Genomic DNA, 22,709 nt, shown 5'->3' on the forward strand with positions numbered 1-22,709 from the left:
CCTGAAAGTGTTTCTGTAAAAAACAGTATATATGCTAAAAATCATAATCATGTTAGACAATATCTCCATTATAAGCCCCCCCTACAGTCTCCCTTTCCTAATCCTACCTTTCCCTTTTATCCTATATCCTATTACCCCCAGTGTACTCCCATTCCATTTTTTCACCCATGGTTTCCCTCACAAAACCATACCTTTGCCAATTGTTTCCCCAAAAATCCCTTTCCAATGCCAAGTGGGGGATGAAGAGGGAGAGGGAAGAAATTAACTATTGTTGTTTAGAGTTCCAACAGGTACAAATAGAAGAAACCCTCTCCTGCCTCAGTTTCCCCACAAAGCATGCTCAGAGAGTCCTGTCTCCCTTCTGTCAGCCCTAAGATGTTCCAGAGAATCTGTTTGGACATTTAAAGGCTCAGGAGGGTGGCTTGTTTTGTTTTGAAACTGTTCTTGTTACGTTTATCCAGTTGTTTTCATTCTCCTTTTATTAAAATAAAACGGGTGAGGTGTTGGGGTCCCTCCCCCGCCGTGTAGCCCTGGGAGAGGGGCCCTGAGGGCACAGACACGGGGCTTCCCTGCCCCTGCTCAGCCTCGTTCCCATTGGTTGGTTTGTGTTCCCTGCGCGGGCAGAAGGACCCTTGGTCCCGTGACTGGAACAGTTCCTGGGCAGAGCCCCGGCCATGCGGCTGGAGAAATAAACATCTCTGAAACATCTAGCAAGAATCTGTCTGTCCATATATTCCACAGGCCTCATTGATTGATACGCGTGTTGCAGTATCTGCACTGTAACAGACACTGACATACCTTGTTATTCATGTTGTATTTTTTAAGGGTGAGAGCTTTTCTGGAAAGCAATTTCAAGGCAGTTCCAACCTGACTTCTATAAACTCTCATCTTGTTTTTAAAATATTGTTTCTTATATTGAAAACGTTTTCCTTTTAATAAAATTATTACTCTCCTACGCGTGTGTTTGAGGCACAAGTCTCAGAACAACTCAGAGTCCAGCTTCTTGCTAATGAGTTGATACTGAGCTGACTATGAGCTGGCAATATATCAACTGCTCATCATTAAATCATTCCCAAAATGAACTTTAATGAATTTCACCTACTTCAGCAATGCAAGGTAGCTCATACTTCTCGTGATTTCCAATTCACTGCAAAGTAACTTGAATTCAGCCCACACTCCTGACTTCACTGAATTGATGCATAATGAGCTACCATAAAAACAACAAGGTTTTGCATATATATATTGGACATTCTCATACATATTAATTTGGTCATCCATTGTATTACAGCTACTCCAGTGAACTTCCACATGGAAATGGACTGTCCTGCTATCCTGCTTTGAACTATTAACTCCTTATTGGAAGAACATACTTCTCATTAAAAAAAAAATAGTGTTTTCAATGCAAAAGTTTTGTATTCTGTTAACTTTTTCCACTACAGCAGTGAAAAATGAAGAAACAAAATGTAACTCAAATGTCCTTAATTTTGTCATTTGCTTTTTGTTCTCAATGGTATTTAAATGGGGTGTTTAAATATCAAAGCTTCATAACCCACATTTTTCTGTAGTAGTCTGGCACTGCGTCACACTTGCAAAATTGAGAACTTTATTTGCAAAGAATCCTCTGTATGACAGGGTCACCTTTTTTCAGTGAGATCTATGTAGATTAACACATACGGCAGGATAATTGCTCAGAAATGGTTATCAAAGTCTCATGTCCACATGTTGAAATATGTCTCAGAAAAGAGTTACAAAATTGAGGGTCTCAAAGGCACCTTTTACAGGGCAAGATTCAGAGGTCAGTCTATTCAAAGAGAAGGTTAGGAAGGTGTTTGATCATAACTACATCCATGGAGATAAGAGGTACCTAAGACTAGTACATTAAAATATTGATATGCATGAGCCAAAGATCAAACTCTGGCTGCAGCAAGAACCAGTTAGGTCTTTATTTCTTGTACATTGCTGCCCAGGATCAGTTTATCATTGTAAACTGTGTCATTTCAGGAGACATTTAGCCATCCCTGCTCTGGTGGGCAGCAGCCTCTGGGAAGGGGTGTGTGAGGAGATGGGGCAACAGTTGCTCCAGTGATCTCATCTGAGCCTGATGTTGAATGCATGCTAACACCTTTGGATAATGAGACACGAAACACCAGGGAGCTGAACTTAGAAATATTCAAACACAACATTAAATGCTTGCTTTTGAGAAAGAAATAACTATTTGAACAGTTTCCTGTGTGATCCAGTAGATTTCTCATTATAGGATGTGATGAAAACAAAACCGGATGTCTACTAAAGCCTATACTCAAATAGGAGCTAGGGACTTTATGCAGACATCAGTGATTGAATTCCACTCCTTGCCTTATTTAGGAAGTCATCATAGGCCTTTCTGGCCTCTAAATACATGAACCCAAGAGCCTTTGACAGAAGAGCAAAATGTCATTTCTATTAAAGGTATTCCCTTCCTACAGGAGCATTTGGTCAGAAGAACCATCAAGTTAAAATGTGTTTTATTTGCTGGTGACAAAGAAGTTGTCATAGTCCTTACCAAAAAGCATTCCAGACTTCAGAAATTGCTCCCTGCTTCTCTTCTCATGTTTGGTTAATATAAACTTGAACTACCTTTTCTCTCCATGTTACAAGCACCATTATTTTCTCAGGTGTCCAATAGGAGAGAAAAAAAATAGGACTGGGAACACGATACACCTGAGATTTGTGTCTGCAATGGAAAGATTTTTCTCTATATTCCAATTCGGGGAAAGAAATCTGTGTTTGCTTTTGTTGTTACAGTTGGTTTGAACTTTTAAAGTATGTCAAACAACCTTTGAACTTCACGGAAAAGGACTTTTAAAAGTTGGAGGTTTTTAAGTTTAAAAGAAGAATGTTTCCTTTTTCAAAAAGCAAATACAATAAATGTGGCATAACAGAGATTTAAAGACACACTATACTCTTTGAGGAAGCAAGATAGTCAGCTGGGTTGAAGAAAGAGCTAAATGTGCATGCATGCCCACAGAAACACTCACACAGAGAATTTCCTCAGTGGCTGAGGACTATTAAGCACACTGTAACATTCAAATACCATTTACATTTACTGTGTTTCCTAATTTAAGGACACGTAACTATATTTAAATAGTTTTACACTGTATAATTAATTACAAAAAGCAACAGTGCTGATATTCAGGATACCTTCTCAGATGAGTTTGCACTGCCCACTCACCTAACAGCCAATATGCAGTAGCTGGCTACTCTCTCTGGCCTCCAAGTATGCTCTTTGTCATTTCCCTGCACCAGTTTTGGCATAAACAGTGTCTCCAAAACTTACAAAAGAATCCTAGAGAAATTGCATAGTTAATTTAACCAGCCAACTTGCATATACAAACAAAGGAAACACAGATGCCTCTCCTCAAAAGCCTATGGTCTAGGTTTTCTTGAAAGGATGGCAGCATTTACTGAGATGTCCCTAACTGTTCCGTTTCCAAAAGAGATTTGCTCTGAAACCAAGCCTTTGTTCTGAATATTAGACCTCTCTACATTTTTTTCATTTGAGTACCAAAACTTTCTAGTCACCTTTCACTGCCTTGTCTTAAAACCACCATAAAAGAAGCCACCTTGCTAGCTCAAATCAGGAAAGATCCTTTATTTAGTCCTGCTTCTGACACTGCAAATACAACTAAGTAGAGATCAGTACTCCATTCAAAAAATGTCCTCTATAACTAAATTGCACTTATTTTAATTTGCTTTTCAAAGAACCTCTTATCACCAGGGGACTGCTAACAACATGACTCAAACCATGAAGCAGTGACGCACTGAAATAGCTTTTTCACATCTCTGTGCACACCCTGTCTCATAGCACTTTAGCACTGAGTAAAAACAGAGGTGGCAAAATCCTATGCCACAGGAGAAGCACAAACATGGATAACAGGGTTCACCATGAGCTACTAAACTTGGCCAGCTCCTCACGCATGCTGTTATGGCTGCCTGGATGCTGACCTTGGCTTGGGCTGTAGCTGATGAGGTGGGTACACGGCAGCACTTTGATCCTCACAGGCCAACACATCCACCCAGTATCAATGTGACACAAGGCTGAAGCAGAAGGCAAAGATCTAAACGAGGACATCCACAGTTGCACTTAGAGCTGCACTGCAGAGTAGAGTAATGTTCCTGATTCTCAAGGGCACTAGCAGCAAAGGGAGGGCTAGAGGACTCTTAGCTCCCTTCTTTGTTCCTCATACCTTCAGTACAGGTAGAAAAATACTGTAACTCCTCTAGGATTTGTGACCAAAACAGCCATACTCTTGGATCAACAAAGGGAGGAGTTGAACTGTATGGCAGCAATTTCTTCCTAAAAAGGATTTTTTTTCATTATTAACTCAACTGCTTTGTGTTCCCTTCAAAACAGGAATATATACAAAAATCCTCCCATGGAGAACATTAGCAAAGTTCCTTTCAATTTTCAAAAGCCTTGGGAATTTTCTCTAAGTTTCCACCTATGTCAACAGCTTTAAAAATTAGCCTCTTTCTGTAGGTAGGCAGATTTAACAATCAAAGCTTCCCTTTTATACTCAGAATAAAATAAGCAGAAGTTACAGTTGCTCAGACCTTTGGGTTGAAAGACTCAGACAATCTCAGACAATTCACTTTTCCTTCAGACTTGGAGCCATCACAGTTCAGAGGTGTGTATTCCCCTCCATGTGTCAAGGTCAGGTCCTCACAAAGATGGTCTTCCCCTAACAGCAGGCTGAGACAGTAGGAAAAGCCAGCTAAGGTCTCTCACCATGGTAAAACCTAAAAATTGTTAGGTCTAGAGGTAACTCGTTCACACAAGAAGCAACTTCTCTGAGAGAAAGAAATGTTACTTCTTTCCCACTTTCCTGGGACATAGTCTTGGATCAATTTTTATATTTACAGACTAAAGTATTAAGTATATCTTTCTTGTGGGGTTGCAATGGGTCACTTAAAATAAATGTAACATTTATGATACCTCAAATTTTGTCTATACTCCCATACTTCTTGTTCTCACTATAGGAGATACTGCAAGTACCACAGTAAAGCTCAAATATCAGAGGGTACTAAAGTGCTGGGGTTTTTAATGGCAGCCTCAAAATACAAAGCTCATAAAACTGCAGTTACCTTAGTGGTACTCAGAAGTGAAAGACAATGAGATATTCATGTTCCAGCAGTAAATCCACTAAAGTCAGTGGGATAAGAGCTAGAATTAACTTGACCTTTGGAGAAAAAAAATTATTGTGAAGGTTGGAAGTGGATGGGAGTTCAGGACAGGGATTCTCAACCAAGCAAGAAAACCTGGAAAAGCTGTGGCCTCCTGAATGGATCCTTGAAAGTATCAGCTGGGATGCTGCAAAAGCTGTTCTCAGCAAATGGTTCATTTTGTGTTGTTTACAGGGTCAGAGGAAGGAGGAGGAGGAGGAGATCTGGGTGGATTGCTAAGAGAAGTGGAAATCATAGCTCAAGTGGCAGAAGTGAAACAAGAGAGGGGAAAAACCTTGAGAGTGGGATCTGAACGTCTTTTTCACCACCAGCAAAGAGCCAAAAGCAGATGAGAAACTTCTTGAAAAAGTTGTAAGATTTCAAAGAACTCCCAGGGGAATGACTAACACAACAGTGAGTTGTGAGTGTAAATCCCACTTTTGTGGTTTGTGCTTGCTTTTGTTACCATTTAAACCCAACTAAACTGCTCACAACTGAATAATCACTGCACTGCTGTGCTGGAGAGACTATGAATGAAAAGGAATGAAGTCTAGTCCCTGGCCAATTTGAGCAAAGAACTACATTAAAAATATGTATAAATCCCATGTGCCAGAGGGAGTTCAACTCCTATCCTTATGATTTATAATCATGTCTTCCTAAACAATAATCTTCATCAAGCAATGGTGACATCCTAGTTGCCTTTCTATATTTATAAATTATTTCCGGTTTGGGAAAGGGCCTTCCTCTTCATCTAACACTGCCCAAAATAACTTTTAGAACTAGACTGGACAAACCAGCAATTAAAACTCATAAGAATTCAGCTTGGAAAGTACCCTAGAAAGTCGCTGGTCCAACCATCTGCTCAAAGCAGAGTCAGATACAAGATCAGACCAGAGTGCTCTCAATCTGCATCTCAAAAACCTTCAAGGATGGAGACTGCGCAGCCTCTTTGGACAACCTGCTGCATTGTTTGACTATGTGCCAACTTGAACATCTCATCTCAACTAATTTCTACTATCCCTTATCCACCCAGTATGAAATACTGTGAGGAACTTGGTTTCATCTTGTTGATAACCTCCCTGTGGTTACTAGAAAATGAAGGGTAAAGAGTAAGTTTGCATATACAAAGCATTATATGTTGATATTTAATATTAAGATAAATCCAAATCAAGGAGTATGAAGTCTAAAAGTTCATTAAGTTTTAGAAATCGTAATCTGGATATAAGTTTCACAAACGCATTGTGCTGCAAGGTGTCATCAAGAACAAGATACAACATGCACTCTCACTTTTCCTGTTGTATTAATTAAGAACCTGATATAAATCTATGATTTACAAAAGAAATATCTTTGATATCATATGTATTGCATATCATTCACGTGTGAGTAAACCAAGAATAATCCTGTTTAAAACTTGCCAAGTCAAGTGATTTCAGGTGAAAATGGCACAGCAGTTGATGGCAAACTCTCAATACAGAGCAGTGAAAAACCTTTTCAAGAAAAAACAAGATCAGCTCAAAAAAAAATTGCTTCTTCATTTGTTTATTTTATCTGAAATAATTTACTCTTTCCCTTATCCATGTTCCTCTAATCAGTCTATATGGTACCACTTTTCTGCTGGCAAAACAGGGAGGCAGCTATGATGCCAGTATGCCTGAAGCTTGCCTCAGGCATACCCCTGCTAGTTTAAAACTTTTACAACCTTCCTGACTAGCTCAGCAGCGCACTGATCCAAAAATCACAACTTATGGACTTGTGTCCTTGACAGAAAGAACTGTTTCAAAAGCTTGAAATTCCCAAGTCTTGTCTTCAAAAAGAGTATATATATATATGTACGTATATGTATATATAAAACACATTTTAAAAATTATATATAAAAAACCTAAATGAAATTTGCTATATACTTTAGTCAAGAATTTAAAGTCTTCCACACATTATATTCAAACTATCTTCCCAATAAATGTTTCAAAGAATTTGTCCCCTAAAATCCACTTTTCTTCACTGAAGAAGTCATTCAATGTCACCAAGGGGTTTGCAAAACAAACACATACCAAATCAGACCATGGGCAACATTTAATAATCAGATCATATTTGACATGTGCAGGATATATCTGAGTCCAAGAACCGTGAAATATTTTCAGCCATATAATTTATGCTGCAGCAGCAGAGAAGCAGAAGAGAATCAGACGGGTGCTGGCAGCACACTGATTTCTTGTCAAGTGTAACTTAGGCATGTCTAAGTGAATCCCGTGGCATAGGCACATTGGTTGATGGGTTCCCCATCAGCAAAAAGACAAGGCCCACCATTAAATGCCACCCTCATTTTTGAAAGGCAAAGTCTGATGATCTTGTTTGCGAGAAAAGAAGAAACAAGGTAACTCCAGACTCGGGAGGTCCAAGAAAAAAATTATTGCAATCTCCATGTTGAAAGATGGTCATGAACATCTCCTTCCTCACTAGATAGTGTCCCATATGGCAATCAAGAGAAAGCGGACCACATCCACCATCCCTAGATCCCAGTTAGCAGCCCAGAAGACACCACAGAGGATGCATAATCCAGGATGAACCTCCCCTGTATGTAGAGAAACCCCAGGCACATCCCCTGCACTGCTAGGTGCATGTCAATCAAGTTTTGCGAGAGTACCATTACCCTGAACCTGCCAAAATGTGAATCTGATGCCTTTTCCTGGTCTTAAAATCAAGAGTCATACACAGTTAGAAGGGGAAAAGGGATTTTACCTTGGTATTTATTGTAAGGATCCTTAGGTGCACACGTCCAGGTCATAGGCATCAAGATGCACCCCGCCGAGTGTGTGTGAGGTTTTTTTCCCCCCCAACATTGGGTATAACATTATAGGTTTTACTAATTAGCATATCTATCAAAGATTCCCCAATGAGAGGCTCAAGTGAGCCCCCCTTCCAAAGGAACCTTCCCCTGGATGGTTCTATCTTGGTTTACAGAATGTGTTCTGGAGAGGACCTTGGGGTCTGGGGCACACTGATCCCTAGCTATGAAGCTTCTAAAATGTTCAGTCTCTCAGCTTGACAAACAAGTCCAAGAATGTAGGCAAAAAGCACTAGGAATACAGAAGTTGTAAAAAGGTATAACAGGGGTATAAAAGAAAAGGCAAAAATCTTCATGGCATCAAATCCACCCTCTTTTTAATGTTTGTTCCAGCAGCTTCCTCTCCATGGGTTTGGGCCTGAGGCTGGAGGGAGCAGGAGGAAGACTTTCAACCCCCATCCCAATGCCCTCTATTTTTCAAACTTTCCAGCCTTGAATTGACAGAGGACATCACAGACAACTGTGCATGTAGCCAAATGCAGTTGTCTCCAACACTTGCTCAAAGAATAAAATAGGGGAACTAACTCAAAACTGCCAGATACTACCTGATTTACAGGGCCCTGGAAAGGGAGTGCTGGTGCTGAGTGACTGCTAAAGAGTCTCAGAGCCAGCAAGAATTTACTGCACTTTTTATGCCAGATTTAATCACCCTCATGGACATTTTTGTAAAAGGAGCACATTTAAGCCCAATCAATATGGAAAACTCTAAAGGAATAAATAAGACATCTCACTAGCTCAAACCACTGATAACATGGACCCTTTTAGGTGTTGGTAGGCAAGAACTTCCTCTGGAATTTTATTGTGTACTCATTTCTACCACCCCATTTCCTACTCTCCTAAAAGTTTTTATGCTGACATCAGAGGCAAGAGGACAAAATGTGTGACCATACATAAGCTATTTCAAGGCACTCTTCCTGATTTAAGTAACTTAAGCCAATAGTTTAAATCAAAATTTTGTCTTGCCTCCAAGCGTCTTAAGGGTCTGTGGAAGATGTTACAAGGTTTTCATTTCCACTGCAATGTGGTAAATACTGCTACAATTACAGGCACCATTCTTGGCAGCCTCAGATGCATCGGCCTTGCCTGCCTGGACTGCCTTTGAACTTGTCCTTCTAAACTCTTTCCTTCACATGAAAACATGATTTAGGGGAAGGAAGCTTGTACTGGCCTGCACCTGCCCTCCATGCAGTCAGAGCACAAGAAGCTGCCTCATTTTAGTTTGGCTAGTTTGAGCAAAAGCTGAAGATTTTACCCTGCAACTTCAGTAATTTTGACACCTGAGACACTCTTATGGAAGCCAGCTCAGCTCTCACTGCATTCATCCCTCAACTCTGCCTTCCTCCAGTCACACCCAAAATCTGCTGAGGTCTTGTGTAGGCATTAAAATTCCCTAAAACTCATTTTGACAGAAAAACACCTCCTTTCCAGAAGGTTCCAGCTGAGAAACATATATCCACTCTCCAGACCAAAAAAGTCGAGGCCTGCCCTATACAGGGGATTTTCTGTCTTCCCCTGCTTCCCCTTCTGCTGTGAGAGAGCCAGGTCTCCCCAGTGTCAGAGGCTCCTTAACAGGGTGGAAACAGAACTAAAATAACTAGAAACATTTTCTTACAAAGTATCAGATTTTATTCTTTGTGCAAGACTTTTCCATGGCTGGCTGTAGACTCCTCGCTCTCCACAGGATTGCGGTGAGTACACCCTGTAAACATATGGCACCCAAAGAATAATGTCTGGCTCAGCAGCAGCCTGTCCCTGCTCTGTCAGCCGTTTCTGGTCCTTTGTGCATCTCTGTATGATCCTCAAAATTTATCTGCTTTCTCTTTTCATCATTAATACAATCTTTTTGTTTGCAGTTATCATCTACAAGCAGTTTAAGAACCATTCAGTGTTCCCAGCACCCAGAATAACAAAAAGGCCAGTAGCTTTGGCATATAAGAACAGATATACAGTGTCTGATAGGGATAAAGCACAGATCCACATACCAGCCCAGGAAATAAATTTCCAGTCAAGGAGAAATTATTCCCACTTTTAGCTGGACTGTACTAAATTATACTGGCTCGGTGATAAAGTGGTTAGTCCATCCTCTGCTATACCTCCCCATTTAGTCCCTGTGGAACATAATTAATGTGCAGTTTACACTTCTTTTGCAAAAATTAATAAACACCAGTAAAAAAATTCTACGTTACACTGTCCAGCACCACATCACTTGGGCACCTCCCAGGATTCAATATTTTGCTGCAAATCACTACCATTTATTTAGACTCTTTCCATGCATGAGACAATGCTTATACCCAAGTTCCTATGAAATAATTGTTCAGGTTGCAGGTATTTTGTCAAATTCTTTTCAGTCATGCCATCATTACCATTGGCTACAAATTCAGTAATGTTAAAAAACATCTATCAATTCAGTATGTCAGAAATTATTTTATATATGTATGAAGGTGTTATTGTTCATCAGCTCTCACCCCTTAACATTTGCTTCACTACTTTATTAGTAGAAATGGACTTAGCATGTGCAGTTCCCATTACAGCTCCCCATGCTCTCCTATTTGTACTTCTCATAATTTTCAAAAATTACAAAACTATCACATCTTCTTTTCAGTTCCCATTTAAGATTTCTACAGTCACAGCAGTAATTTTCATCTATTTGAAAGGAGATTACAAATTCATGGACTAATTTCAGGAACATTGCTGAAAATCTATTAGGGCAACTTACCATGTACTGCAGTTTCAAACACTAATGATTCAGCATTGAACTGTTAGAGGAAAAGCTTTAATAATCAAATCTAGGAAGTCTTATCTATATAATATATTGTCTATTAGTGTCAATGTGAAATCTAATTTGCATTAAAAGAACTATTGGTTACAAAAAATTTAATAATGATGAAAATAAATGTGTCTTAAAGTATAGCCTTAAAAGGGTAAACTTAAGATTGGTCTTTCAAGTTCAGCCTTCTATTTCACTACTGTTTCCTTTCGATTTTTCAGACCTAGAATTGTTTTAAAATTTAAAAGTCAAGTGCACAGGCAGGCAGTTTGGGTTTATTTGGAATTAATTTCTTTTGAGAAATATGGTGTTGTTCCTACTACCCCCTAGTTGTAAGGCGCAATCAATAGTCTGCAGAAGTCTCAGCTGCTGAGGCTTCAGTGCTCACCACTGAAAAATTTAGCTCATTAGCTCTTAGCTATACTTGCTGCTTAGCTATGTAGCTTCTGCAGGGCTAATGAGTAAAAAGCAGTCAAGACTTATTTCAGCCATAAAGTCAAAGATCTGACTGAATGCACACAAACAGATGTCATGCTGAGGAAGAAGACACCATCATTACCCAGCCACTTTTCTAAGTAGATCCCCACTATAAAATACATCCATCCACCTATCAATCTTCATGTTTAAGAGTTTAGTTAAAAGTTTGAGCTTGTTTTTCTTTTGCTTTTTGTTAAGGAAGCAAACAGTTCATGTTTCAGTTTTAATGTTTGTAAACAAAAGAGATGAAAATCACAAAAAACACCCTAAAAACTAAGACACTTATTCCAGTTTTCCCAAACACATAACAACTATGTGTTGAGTGCTATTATAATTTCCCATGAAACTCAACGTAAATATCAAGCAGCTTGAAACAAATCAACTAGAAAGAATTTTTTTACCATGTTAGCAACTGTACTTGCAAGTACTCATAACACTTGAGAAGGCCATGTAGATGAACCAGACCGAAAAGCAGCAATGAACACTTTTAATTGCAGTGGCACTTGAGTTGTCACAATCACGAAGATCATTTTGTGACCCATTGCTAACAGTGAGGAGGTGATTGTTTCCCTTGAGGAAACTAACAGGCACAGAGCAGCTCCCTCTCACTGCTCTTCTGTAGTGTCTCTTCCAGCCTTCCCTTCCACAGGGGGAACACCAAGAAGAAAGGACAGCAGGACACAGTATTCAATATGAACTGGTTGAAAGCTTCAGCAGTTTAGCACAGTAAATATTTTGTCTCCCACTTCCCTTTGTGGCAGAAATCAATACAGTTGACTAATAGAAAGTCTCTCCTTCTTCAAATGTTTTAACATAGGAATTTCAGAGAATTAACCTTCAAAATGTTTCTTCTTTGCGTTTCTTGTGATTTCTTTATCTTTACAAGAAATGAACACAGTTCATGTCACTGTTCTTGTAAGTGATTGACAAGTGCTCCTTTTCTGCCTGCAGGCCAGGAGAAAATGTAATCTGCAGCTATTTTAAGACCATTAGTAAATGTTTTTAGAAGAGCAACTCACAAAATAAATGCAGATGTGCACATTCAAAAATAAGAGGCTTGAAAGGCCATAAGCTCCCACAAAGCTGATCAAAGTTACTTAAAGTAAGCAAGTTTCAAAACATACAGAGTTTGACTTTTTAATGCTACTCTTCATAAAAGTTGCAGACCAAATACAAAGTTCAGATTTTCTTAGAAAAAGGGTGTTTTTTCCAAACAGGCAGAGGGCTCAGCTTTAGTTGCTTGCTTTCTGAAATTTTTGCTAGTGTAAAAAATGAGGGTGCTCTACATTATCCTTTTTGCTAAAATGAAAAGAAAAACTTCCCTGATTGGTGGCTGAAGTTAATGGGAATTGATAAATTGCTTTACATCCCAATGGACATGAAATCTCCAAAGATTTAGATTCCAATTGAACAAGAAATTACTTCTGCAACTCAGTCAGAAAACTGTGGGGTTTTTTAATATTATCAGAATGTGACAAACATCAGAAAATTCATAGCTTTGTGACGGCAAGATGTGAATGCACAAATCACAAACATTCCATTTAGAGAATTGTGATTTATGAGTGCTGCCTCTGCTTTCACAACACTAATTTAAAAATTTAGGAATCTTTTGGATGCTGGGAACAGCTCCCCAGTGCTGACAGCAGCAGCATCTGGAGGGCACAGAGGAAGGGATAATGTCAAAAGACCTCCTTCAGCTAGACAAGCCCTATTTTTACACTTCCCCAGGCACACCTTGCTCTCAAAGGTACTCTGAGCTCTCAGACAGTTAGTTAATATACCATGCTAAGCACAAATCCACTGACTAAAGCTAAGACTTTGCTGCTTTTTATGTCTCTCTATTTGGCAACTTCATCAACAAACACCTCCAAACAGACATTTAGAGGAACTTGCAGCTGATGTGTTTGCTCTACCCCAGGAGCCAGGGTGGAGGACCACTGGGCTGGTGTTTGCTCCAGCAGTGCTACGCTCTGGCCCAAGCCCCAGTTTTAGCAGACTGATACAAAAGAGCTTTCATTAGAAAAAGCAGTTTCTGAGTGGCATCTGAAAGAGCTCACAGAGAAACTGCTCTTTCCCCTGGAGGCATCTGCCCTTCAAACACCTAGGGTGAGCAACATGGAGGCTGTGAGTGCTATTACACTTCATTTCCCCCCGTTATAAATAGCAGCCGCAGTGAGACATGCCCTCAGCCAGCCAAGAGACTGCACCCGTCCCTCCTGGCTGGGGCCAGTGATGCCATGCTCCAGCATTTTCTCACCTCCTGGCTGCACACCACACCACTGGTGGGCAAGGTGACACATGGCAATGCTGACAAAAAGGTTGGACTGCACATCTTCTACCAGTGCTCTGCCTCACCCTCTCCCTTCACCCTTCTCTCTGCCCCTCTCCATTTCAAGGTCTTGGTGTTCCCCACACGTCTCGTGTCGCCCCACAGATGGAACTCTACCCTGCGGGAGCCTCCACCAGCACAGTCCACAGCATGGTCTGGCTGAGTTTCTGCTGGAGTGAGGCTTGCACTGGGAATGATCTAATTTAGGAATGTGGCACAGAGTTCAGATACTCATCCAGAGTTTAAGAAGCAAATGAACTTTTTATTCTGCCAAATCTGGCGAGTTCTTGCTGTCCTTACACAAGAAATTCACCTCAAACATTCAGTTTGAAGGGGATTTTTGGCTTAGGAGGCAAAAAACCCAAACACCTTAACCCTAAGATGCAAAAATTAATTTTTCTTTGAAAGTCTCATGAGATTTCTGGTTGGTTTGGTCCAAACTACAAGAACTATTTCAAAATGCATTTACCCTTCTGCTTCCAGTCACAACATGGAACCTCAAATGTTGAGCTAAGTGTCAATGAAAAATATCTGAGAAAAACTGAAGAGAAAAGAAAACAGAAAAAGATCTCAAGCACTGGACAAATATGACAAAACCTCATTTTATTCCTGGATTTAAAAAAAACCAAAAGCATGCTCTCTCATCCTTCTGTAAGAGATATGTGTTTCAAATGGGTATGTTACGTAAACAAGAAAAGCATGTGCAATGCCACATGCACAGAAAGTTCTCTCTTTTGACTACATTAAGAGCCTGTTTAGTTTGAAATGCCTACAGTCAGCAAATATTGCCAGTGATGTGCATCTACCTGTGCACAACAGAGAGGGTGTTGCTGCAGTGCACATGTTCTTTGTGACATGTGGAGGCTCTGTATGAGAAAGCCGGCCACTTTCTCTCCAGCAGCAACAAGCTCAATAGCCCTCTAATCGTGTATGGTAAGAATGTAAATGCCTACTTCCCACTACAGCCAAGAGATACCATTTTATTTCTGGCTCATCTAGCCCTACAGTCTGTTGTGTCCCTGAGGATAATTATTCCTGAACTCAGGGAAACTATTTATCTTACACTGGGGATAGTCTATCAAATACTTTTTCACATAAAACCTCATTTAAAAGGATAAAAAACACTCCCTGAGGAACTGAATATATTTTCAGTCTTCTAGTCATTTCCAGCAGGTGACATATCTGAAATCACAGAGCCTCCCCTTGGTAACTAGGTGAGAGCGAATTAGCATCATTTTGAACTGGGGAAGCTGCACCGCGGCAGCCTCCGAGGAGCAGGTTCTATTTGTTGTAAACAAATCTGATTTGCTTAGTTTTGCCTCCCCACAAATACTACACTACAGTAATATACAGAGAAAAGTGTTTTACAGGGCAAGCCCCCATCATCACTGGAAACAGGCATGGTTTTTATCTCCCCAGGAAGGGAAAAATAAACATGACAGCTTGCAGCTACCACAGGTAGTGGCTGCAAAGTAAACTCTCTCACCAGAAGTTCCCCCTCAAGGCTCCTTTAAATATTCCATGACTAGCTACATCCAAATGCATCTCCCAAAGGAACAATTTCCTTTCACTTGATAGAAGGCACTGAGTGGTTGCTATCAGTTTGCAGTTATAGTCCTTTAGCCTCCACTACTTGTAGAAATAAATACTCTTTGAGGTTTTTCCTGATGCAGTGATTGTCCGTGCCACCAGAGCTTTTTTTGGCCAGAGATGCCCATGGTGTTTTCATGAGAGAACAAACATCTTGTTCAGACCCCATCAGAAGAGGGAACTCAGCTCTTACAGCAGTTTGGCAAGTCTCTCACCATGCAAATAGAGGTATGCTGGTCCAGCAAAAAAGACTAGGGATATAAAGAGGATAAACCCATCTAGAGGTAAGTTCTAGGTATAAACTACAGGCGTGTCCTGATTTCCATACTTGGAGAAATAAAGTACCTCTAATACATTTTAAAATTAAAGGAGTTAAAGGACTGGCACAGCTACATCAGCCTGGGTCTTCTCCTGCATGCAGACACAGCCCTTGTGCACTAAATTCTTCTGAATGAGAAATTAGAGCAAAGCCCTTCACAGATTTTGGTGGAAGACTGTGTCCTCTGGAGTGTGCAGAGGTACTTGCTCCTTACAAATAACACAAGGTAAGTCTGAAAGCCTTGCATGGTTTTCAGCACTTACTAAGGAAAAAATCCTAATTAAGGACTGAATAATGGTATGGAGCTGAGACATGTTCCTACCAATCCATCAGGCTAACTGGCCATGATATGCTGTCTGGATAATAAATGTCACTTAGTGCTCATTAACATGTCCTTTACTAAAACCTATGTAGAGAGGGCAGAAATAAAAACTATACAAAACAGTGCATAAAGCTGACAACACCCTGGACCCCATGGTGCAGGTAGGTGACATGCTGGCTCCATGGGAGTTTGCCCTGGCTTTCCTGTGAACACTGTGATTTCAACTCTGAAACAGTACGTCAAGTGCAAGACTGCATTTCCAGCCTGATAAATTGTGACCAGCTGGAGAACACAGAGGTTTTAGTATTCATGTTGACCTACTATAGATAGATCTGCAAACCCAATGCCTCTAGTTTTTCTATATTAAACTCCCATTAATCTCCACGGAAATTATTCCAAAATATGAATTCTTTATTGGCAAAGCTCATGCCGTCCCTCTGATCTCAGGAACTAATCCCTACTCCTCCCTGTTGCCTGTTTGTGAATTCATGGCTTAAGGAGGTCATTAAAAAATGCAGATTGAAAAAGAAAACAAACCAACCACTGAGAAATTAGAAAAGGCCTGATTGCATTGTTTACAAGACATTTCTTCACCTTTGGCAGGATGAGAAATTGTCTCCCTCTCTGTATGCACAGCAAGGAGCACATGCTTCTTTTCAAAGGGACTACCACCCTGCCATCATGAGCAAAACCTGAGTCCTAGTTTGGTTTTTTTCCATCTTTATAATGAAAAATTTCCGTTGGTATCCATTCTCATTAAGGGCTGGATAAGGAGATGGGGCCAGGATGCCCTCTTTGCAACACATGGTCGGTCTTTCAGAAGTCCCCACAAACACAGAACCACTTTGGCTGAGGGGAAAGAAACTTCAGGTGCAACTGTGGGGAGGAACAGAAAAATTATCAAAATGGCTTTGCCAATGGAGAGACCCTAACACAAAACCCAGATCTTAGGTACCGGCACACCTCAGAAGATGTAAGTTTGCAGTGTCTCTGTCCCTCAATTTCACTGTTTTTCCTGTGTTGTAAAAGGCCTTTCCCTCCTAAACCCACAATCACAGGGCTTCATTAACTGAGATCTGATGAAGGGCTTTGATGAAGACAAATGTGTTAAGTTGCCAAGTATTATACTTACATACACATTAAGCTATTAACAACAAAGACAGGAGCTAGGAAGACCTGGCATAAGCATGTTGAACTTATCATACTTTCCAGACCAAAGTGAAGTAGACACACACAACAAGGCATGTCTCCATAGCAGCAAGCATAGGATTGCATTAAATGTCATATTTATCTAGACTTCACCACGAACTTAATCATAGTGAGGGAAAAACAGGCCCACACGAAAACATCAAAGTCTTGAACAATTACAATATATTAGACTCCTTAACAATATTGAAACCTCTGATGCTAAAGTTTTTCTACATTTTATTTAATTCTCTTTAACCTCCTGGGAATCTGAGATCAGGAAAACAAAAGGATGAAGCATCTGCCTTCTGCAGCCTTCTGCAGCATGCACATGAATACAAGGACAAATATTGTCAGATGCACTTGACAGCTGTAAAAGCAACAGATTCTTTCCAGCCAACTCCTAGATAAGGAAAAGAAGACAGCTGCCCCTGGGTCATAGGCAAGGAAGCAGTGATGCTTTCAGAAATTCCCCTAGGCTGAATTTCAGCAAATATCTCCTTCATGTGAGAGGTGAGTTTTTCCATTTTCCAGCAGAAACTGAGAGCAAAGCAAATGAATAGGACCTCCTAAAATAAAATGTGCGGGCACAGGCATTAGCATCCTGCTTTTGAAACTGGGCAGATGAAGAAGAGGGCTGAATGAGGTCTGGGACTGGGTTTTGCAGAAATGAGGTGTATGTGTTTGGAAGCTCTCAAAGATATGAAACATGGCCTCAGGGGGTCAGGAAGGAGTAAAGACCGGTAAATTTTGCATATTTTGATTTAAAATACTCCAGAGTGCTCGTCTGAGGCCCTGCATAATCTAGGACCATCCTTTTCCTGGAGACAGGTCGTAAATAGTTACATTAAAAAATTACATAGCACAGTAAGTACCTGAGAACTTGCTTTCAAACATATACATAACAGTCATCCCATTGCTAAAATCTTTATAGTGACCTATACTGAGCCATGTATATGAATTTTATAAAATGTCTGTCACTTGCTTTAGATCACAGCAATTTTTAAATTTACCACAATTCCTCCGTGTTCACATATCATTACCAGCAATAAAGACTTTGCAGAGATGAATAAGGTGAAAGCTCTGCTGATCACACACAGAGATAAAGAATTTGTAATATATTTAATAATTGTTTTAGAAAGCAAACAAATGCTTTACTATATCTTTGAGTGCATGTGCCTAAAGCAAAGTACATTCAAGGAAAAGCTGTTGAATAAGAACATTATGATTTTCAAATTTTTTTCTTACTTAATTAAGGCTTACATTTTCCCTTCAGTTTTCACAAGAAGAATATCTTTTAAATTACTGTATGTGACCTTTTTATATTTTAGCCTGAGTATTAAATATCTGGATCAATGGAAAGTAATTTAAAGCAACCTGAATAAACACATGCTCATCCGAAGGAGAAAGAACATGAAACTTGCAGTCAAACTTCAGCAGCTCTTGAAACTACCATCTCACATGGATGGTCCACAACATTCAGGAGACCTGAGGAGAGGGACCTGCACTTGCATGAAGAGCAGAACTCTGCCCTCTAATTGGTAGCATGGAGGGTCACACACATATATTTCCTGAATGTTTTTTCCTCTTCTGTAGTACCCTTTCCGCAAATTAAGTTAGAGTTTTTCGTGGTTCTGGGGAGACAAAGCCCAGGGCATGTAGGAATTTGAAGATTTGTGCCCCACAAAACCTTGTCTACAACAGGAATTTCCACTAGCTTTTCCTCTGAGTTTTCCTTTGTCCTGCCTAATCTGTACTCACTGAAAAAGAAATAAATGGATAAATAAGTAAGCAAGACTGTTCAGCCATTTAGTAAGGTTTGGTGTGGACTCTGAGAGCAGCTGCTGAGATAAGGTTGCATTTAACAAAAGCAAGAGAACAGAAATTTGAAAATCACCAAACATCTTGGTTCAACCAAACACACAAATGCCAAGTAGGTTATCAGAGGGGTACCTCAGCCTCCAGTGACAGCACACCCGTTCCCCTCCTTTCATTCTGCACTGAAGGGTAACCGTCTGGTCAGGATTAATGCACCTCAGGTACTGAAAGTTTAAGATAAAAGTGAAAAGCCTGTCTTAGATGACAATTGCGAAAATACATTCTTCTACTGGAGAACAGCACATTTTAATTACAAATATTAAAAACTCAGAGCCGGGTGAACATTACCCATCAAGAGCAGAAAATACAAAACTGCTGAATTACAACGGCATAAACAGTGCATAAGGATCCAGGGTAAATTGCAGTCAAAAAATCTTCTGCTTTAAAGAATTAAACCTTTAAAAAATCATTTAGCATCTCTAACAAGAATAACGCAGTTTTCATGTCATGATGGAGCAGAGACTGCAGAAGGACATGACCACACCTAGACAGGCAATCTTCATTTTTTAGGCATGGCAGAATTTCTCAGAATTGACTCATTTGACAAATTAACTCTTTGTAATCAATATTGCACTGTGAATTTATGCCTTCTTTGCATATTTAAAATTTAGTTAGAATTTCGTTGGAGAAAAGAAAATAGTGCTTCTGTCTGCCACACTCAACTTGTTAGTCTTATCTAGATCTTTAATTGTAACTTTGTAATCTATAAATAATAAGGTCTGAGTCATGTAATCCATATGGAAGCATAAATGTTACTCAAAACACAAAGAAAAAAAGGAAAAAAGCTACTTCCCAGATCTTGCTACAGGAATCTCATTAAATAGAAGTTAAATATAGGTAATCCCAGATCAGAAACTGTTTAATTAGGGACACATGTCTACAGTTTTCTGTTGGATTATGAAGTATTGTTGAAGGCAGAAGACATACAGCTTCTTTAAGCGGAATCTGTATATACACACGTGTATACACATTCACACGTGCATTTGTATCAGACAATATTAAGGAATCCTTTAGTAAATATTTAAATTAAAGAATGTTGACCCATGCTATGTTAGTTCACACAGCAGAAGTGCCACAGAGGCCTCTCAGGCTACACTGCCTACCCATGATTGATGCCACCCAAGGTATCCATCACTTGAATACTGAAACAAAATAAGAATTAACTGCTCTAGAGTGTGTCCACAAGGCAACAGAATGGGGAATCTTTAGCCATTGTTGTGAGTGTGGAAATCCCTTTCCCCGTGACTGTCTCCCTCTCCCACTTCCTCCTGGTCCTCACTCTCCTGTGGCCCCCGACTCAGTGTTGCTTTCCCAGCTGATTTTGTGAGGCCATGTGCCAATGTACAACACAAATCCTCATTACTGTGCTAGATTGACAGCAGTATACAAGTAAACTGATTTTAACCTTAGTAATCCCAAGGTTGCACAGGCTGGCACCCACACAAAGGTGTGGAGAAAGATACTTAATACTCCCATTAAGGTCAGTGTTTGTGAAACAATGCTGTTACACACACAGGAATGGGTAAAGGCCGTAATAACCCACAGCTGCACACAGATGTGAGCAAATTTTGTATTAAGGCAACTTGACATGTGAGGCCACAGCACTCATTGATAGCTTTTCACCATAATTAATTTAAAAAGTTAAAAATAAAATCCCTAGGTTGCTATCAGAAATTATCAAATCTCTCATAGTACACAAATACCTTGACTATCTAGAACAAGATGTGCTGGGCTGCCATGGGTTCAACATACAAAACTCACCTCCCAGAAAAAGTGAACTCCAGGGGAAATAATGTTCCCAAAAATATCCTTAAGCTTCAGATAACCTACTTGTGGGGAAAGGCTTCTATTGCCTTTCTCTATTCTATTCTGCACCAAGGACAGAAAGGACCATGACTCTGATTCTGAATAATCTTCTTAACTCTGAAGAAAAGGTCCATTTCTGGTAATAGAAAACACCACTTCTCTTTGCCATACCTACAAACAAGCTGAAATTCTGCTGAATTAAAAGGTTTTTGACAATTAACATGTGGTCCATACACGCAGAAATGTGGTACTTGAGGTGTACTGGCAGAGGGAGGTATAAATACAGTGGAATGTTTAGAATGATATGTCAATATTCCCAATTAGGCTGAATCTGAAAATGCAATGTGATGGGTTTAGAGAATTTAGAGATTTTTTTATTTTTAGTGAATACATCTTGTTATTGGGATTCAGGTGATTGATCCTAAACCTAGCTCTGACACTGCTTCAAAATGTGAGTTTGGGCAAGTCACTTCACTAATTTTATTTTGCATCAGAAATGACAAGAACTTCTCCTTTCAGCAGAACACTTAATGATGTCCCCAAGGAAACACCCCAGTGTTTTCACTTACTTGATTTAATTCTGTGATGCAGACTGTGATACAGTGGAAGACCCAAGGGATTTGCCAAAGTTCCCTTTCTGGATCAGAGGTAGCTCTATGGGAAGAGGACAAGCAGTTTCAGAAAAGGTCTGTTCTAGGTGGCCTCACAAGGGTATGAGTCACACTGATGACTCAGAAAAGGTAACTGATTAAAGCTATTGGCAGCCAAACACAATATGAGTAAGGCCAGTTTCTGAGCACTTTACCATATAGCATTGTTAATGGCTTCTACTTTATATTAAAAGCTGCTACTCAGCGGGATGTGATACACTGGAGGCAATGTCAGAAAGTTTTTTAGTGGTTGGCAACCTAACAGCAATGTTATGTTACATACAAATCATCTGATGTAGTTTTAACCATCTTTTCTAATGGCTGAGATAGCTCTCCAGACATCAAGCTAATAAAAATGACATGGTGTAATTTGATGAACCTGAGCAACTGACAGGCTTGGAGAACACAACGTTTGATGAGATGGTTTTAGTTCAAGGTAATCTCAGTCAGTTCAGTCTCAATCTCTGCAGAAAATCATGAAACTTGTAACCTGTATGCTCCAGGCAGCCCTATCTAAAACAAAATACCTCCTCCACCCTCCGTTCTCCCTCCATTTTGGCCCATTACCCATGCACCAGATGGATCTATGATCTTCTTGGCAATAATCAAAATAAACAAACCAAACAAATAAACAATCATAAAGAGCAGCACATAGATGGATCTCATTAATGCTCCTTCCACAAGTGACAGATCTATCTGCTTAACTGTATAAAGTTTATCAGGTGCCTTGCAAAGAGCCATTTCAATCTCTTGATCTTCCTCATCTCTGCCCTGCCCTCTTTGAAGAAGGAGTGGGAGGGGGCTGAGGAGAGATGGCCATAGGGAGTAAAAAGAAGAAAATGGCAAGACAGTACTAGCACATGAATTTTCCAGGATTTTCTTTAATCCTTGGCATTAGGTTGCAGGCTCTGTGCTTGTGTAGGAATAAGATCATGTCAGTTTGCTGATGTCCTGGCAATGGACAGTAATAATGGGTCACCACTTAATTCCTTCAGATTTGTCAGAAACTCCAAATATCATTCTACTGGGAGGCTCTACTGACATCTGGGAGCTGCAGGAGCATGGAGAAGGAGTACCAAAGTGACTCATCAACTGTCCAGGGAGATCTGCATTGTACAGTAGCAAGGAGTGCTGAGTATGGCGTGTGCTACACAGTGTGAGACAAGCACGGAGCAGTTACTTATGAAAGCTGGTCAGACAGAGGTGAAAACCGCTGACTGCCAAAACCAGCTTACCTCGTGTAAAGGAGATGTGAGTAAATCTTTTTAGTGCCTTGCTTTTATAAGCTGAAAAATGTGTCAGACATCAGCGGGCAGGGCAGATTTGACCAGTGCAGGAAAGA

Source organism: Corvus hawaiiensis, chromosome 3 (genome assembly GCF_020740725.1).
Source record: "Corvus hawaiiensis isolate bCorHaw1 chromosome 3, bCorHaw1.pri.cur, whole genome shotgun sequence".
Lineage (NCBI taxonomy): Eukaryota > Metazoa > Chordata > Aves > Passeriformes > Corvidae > Corvus > Corvus hawaiiensis.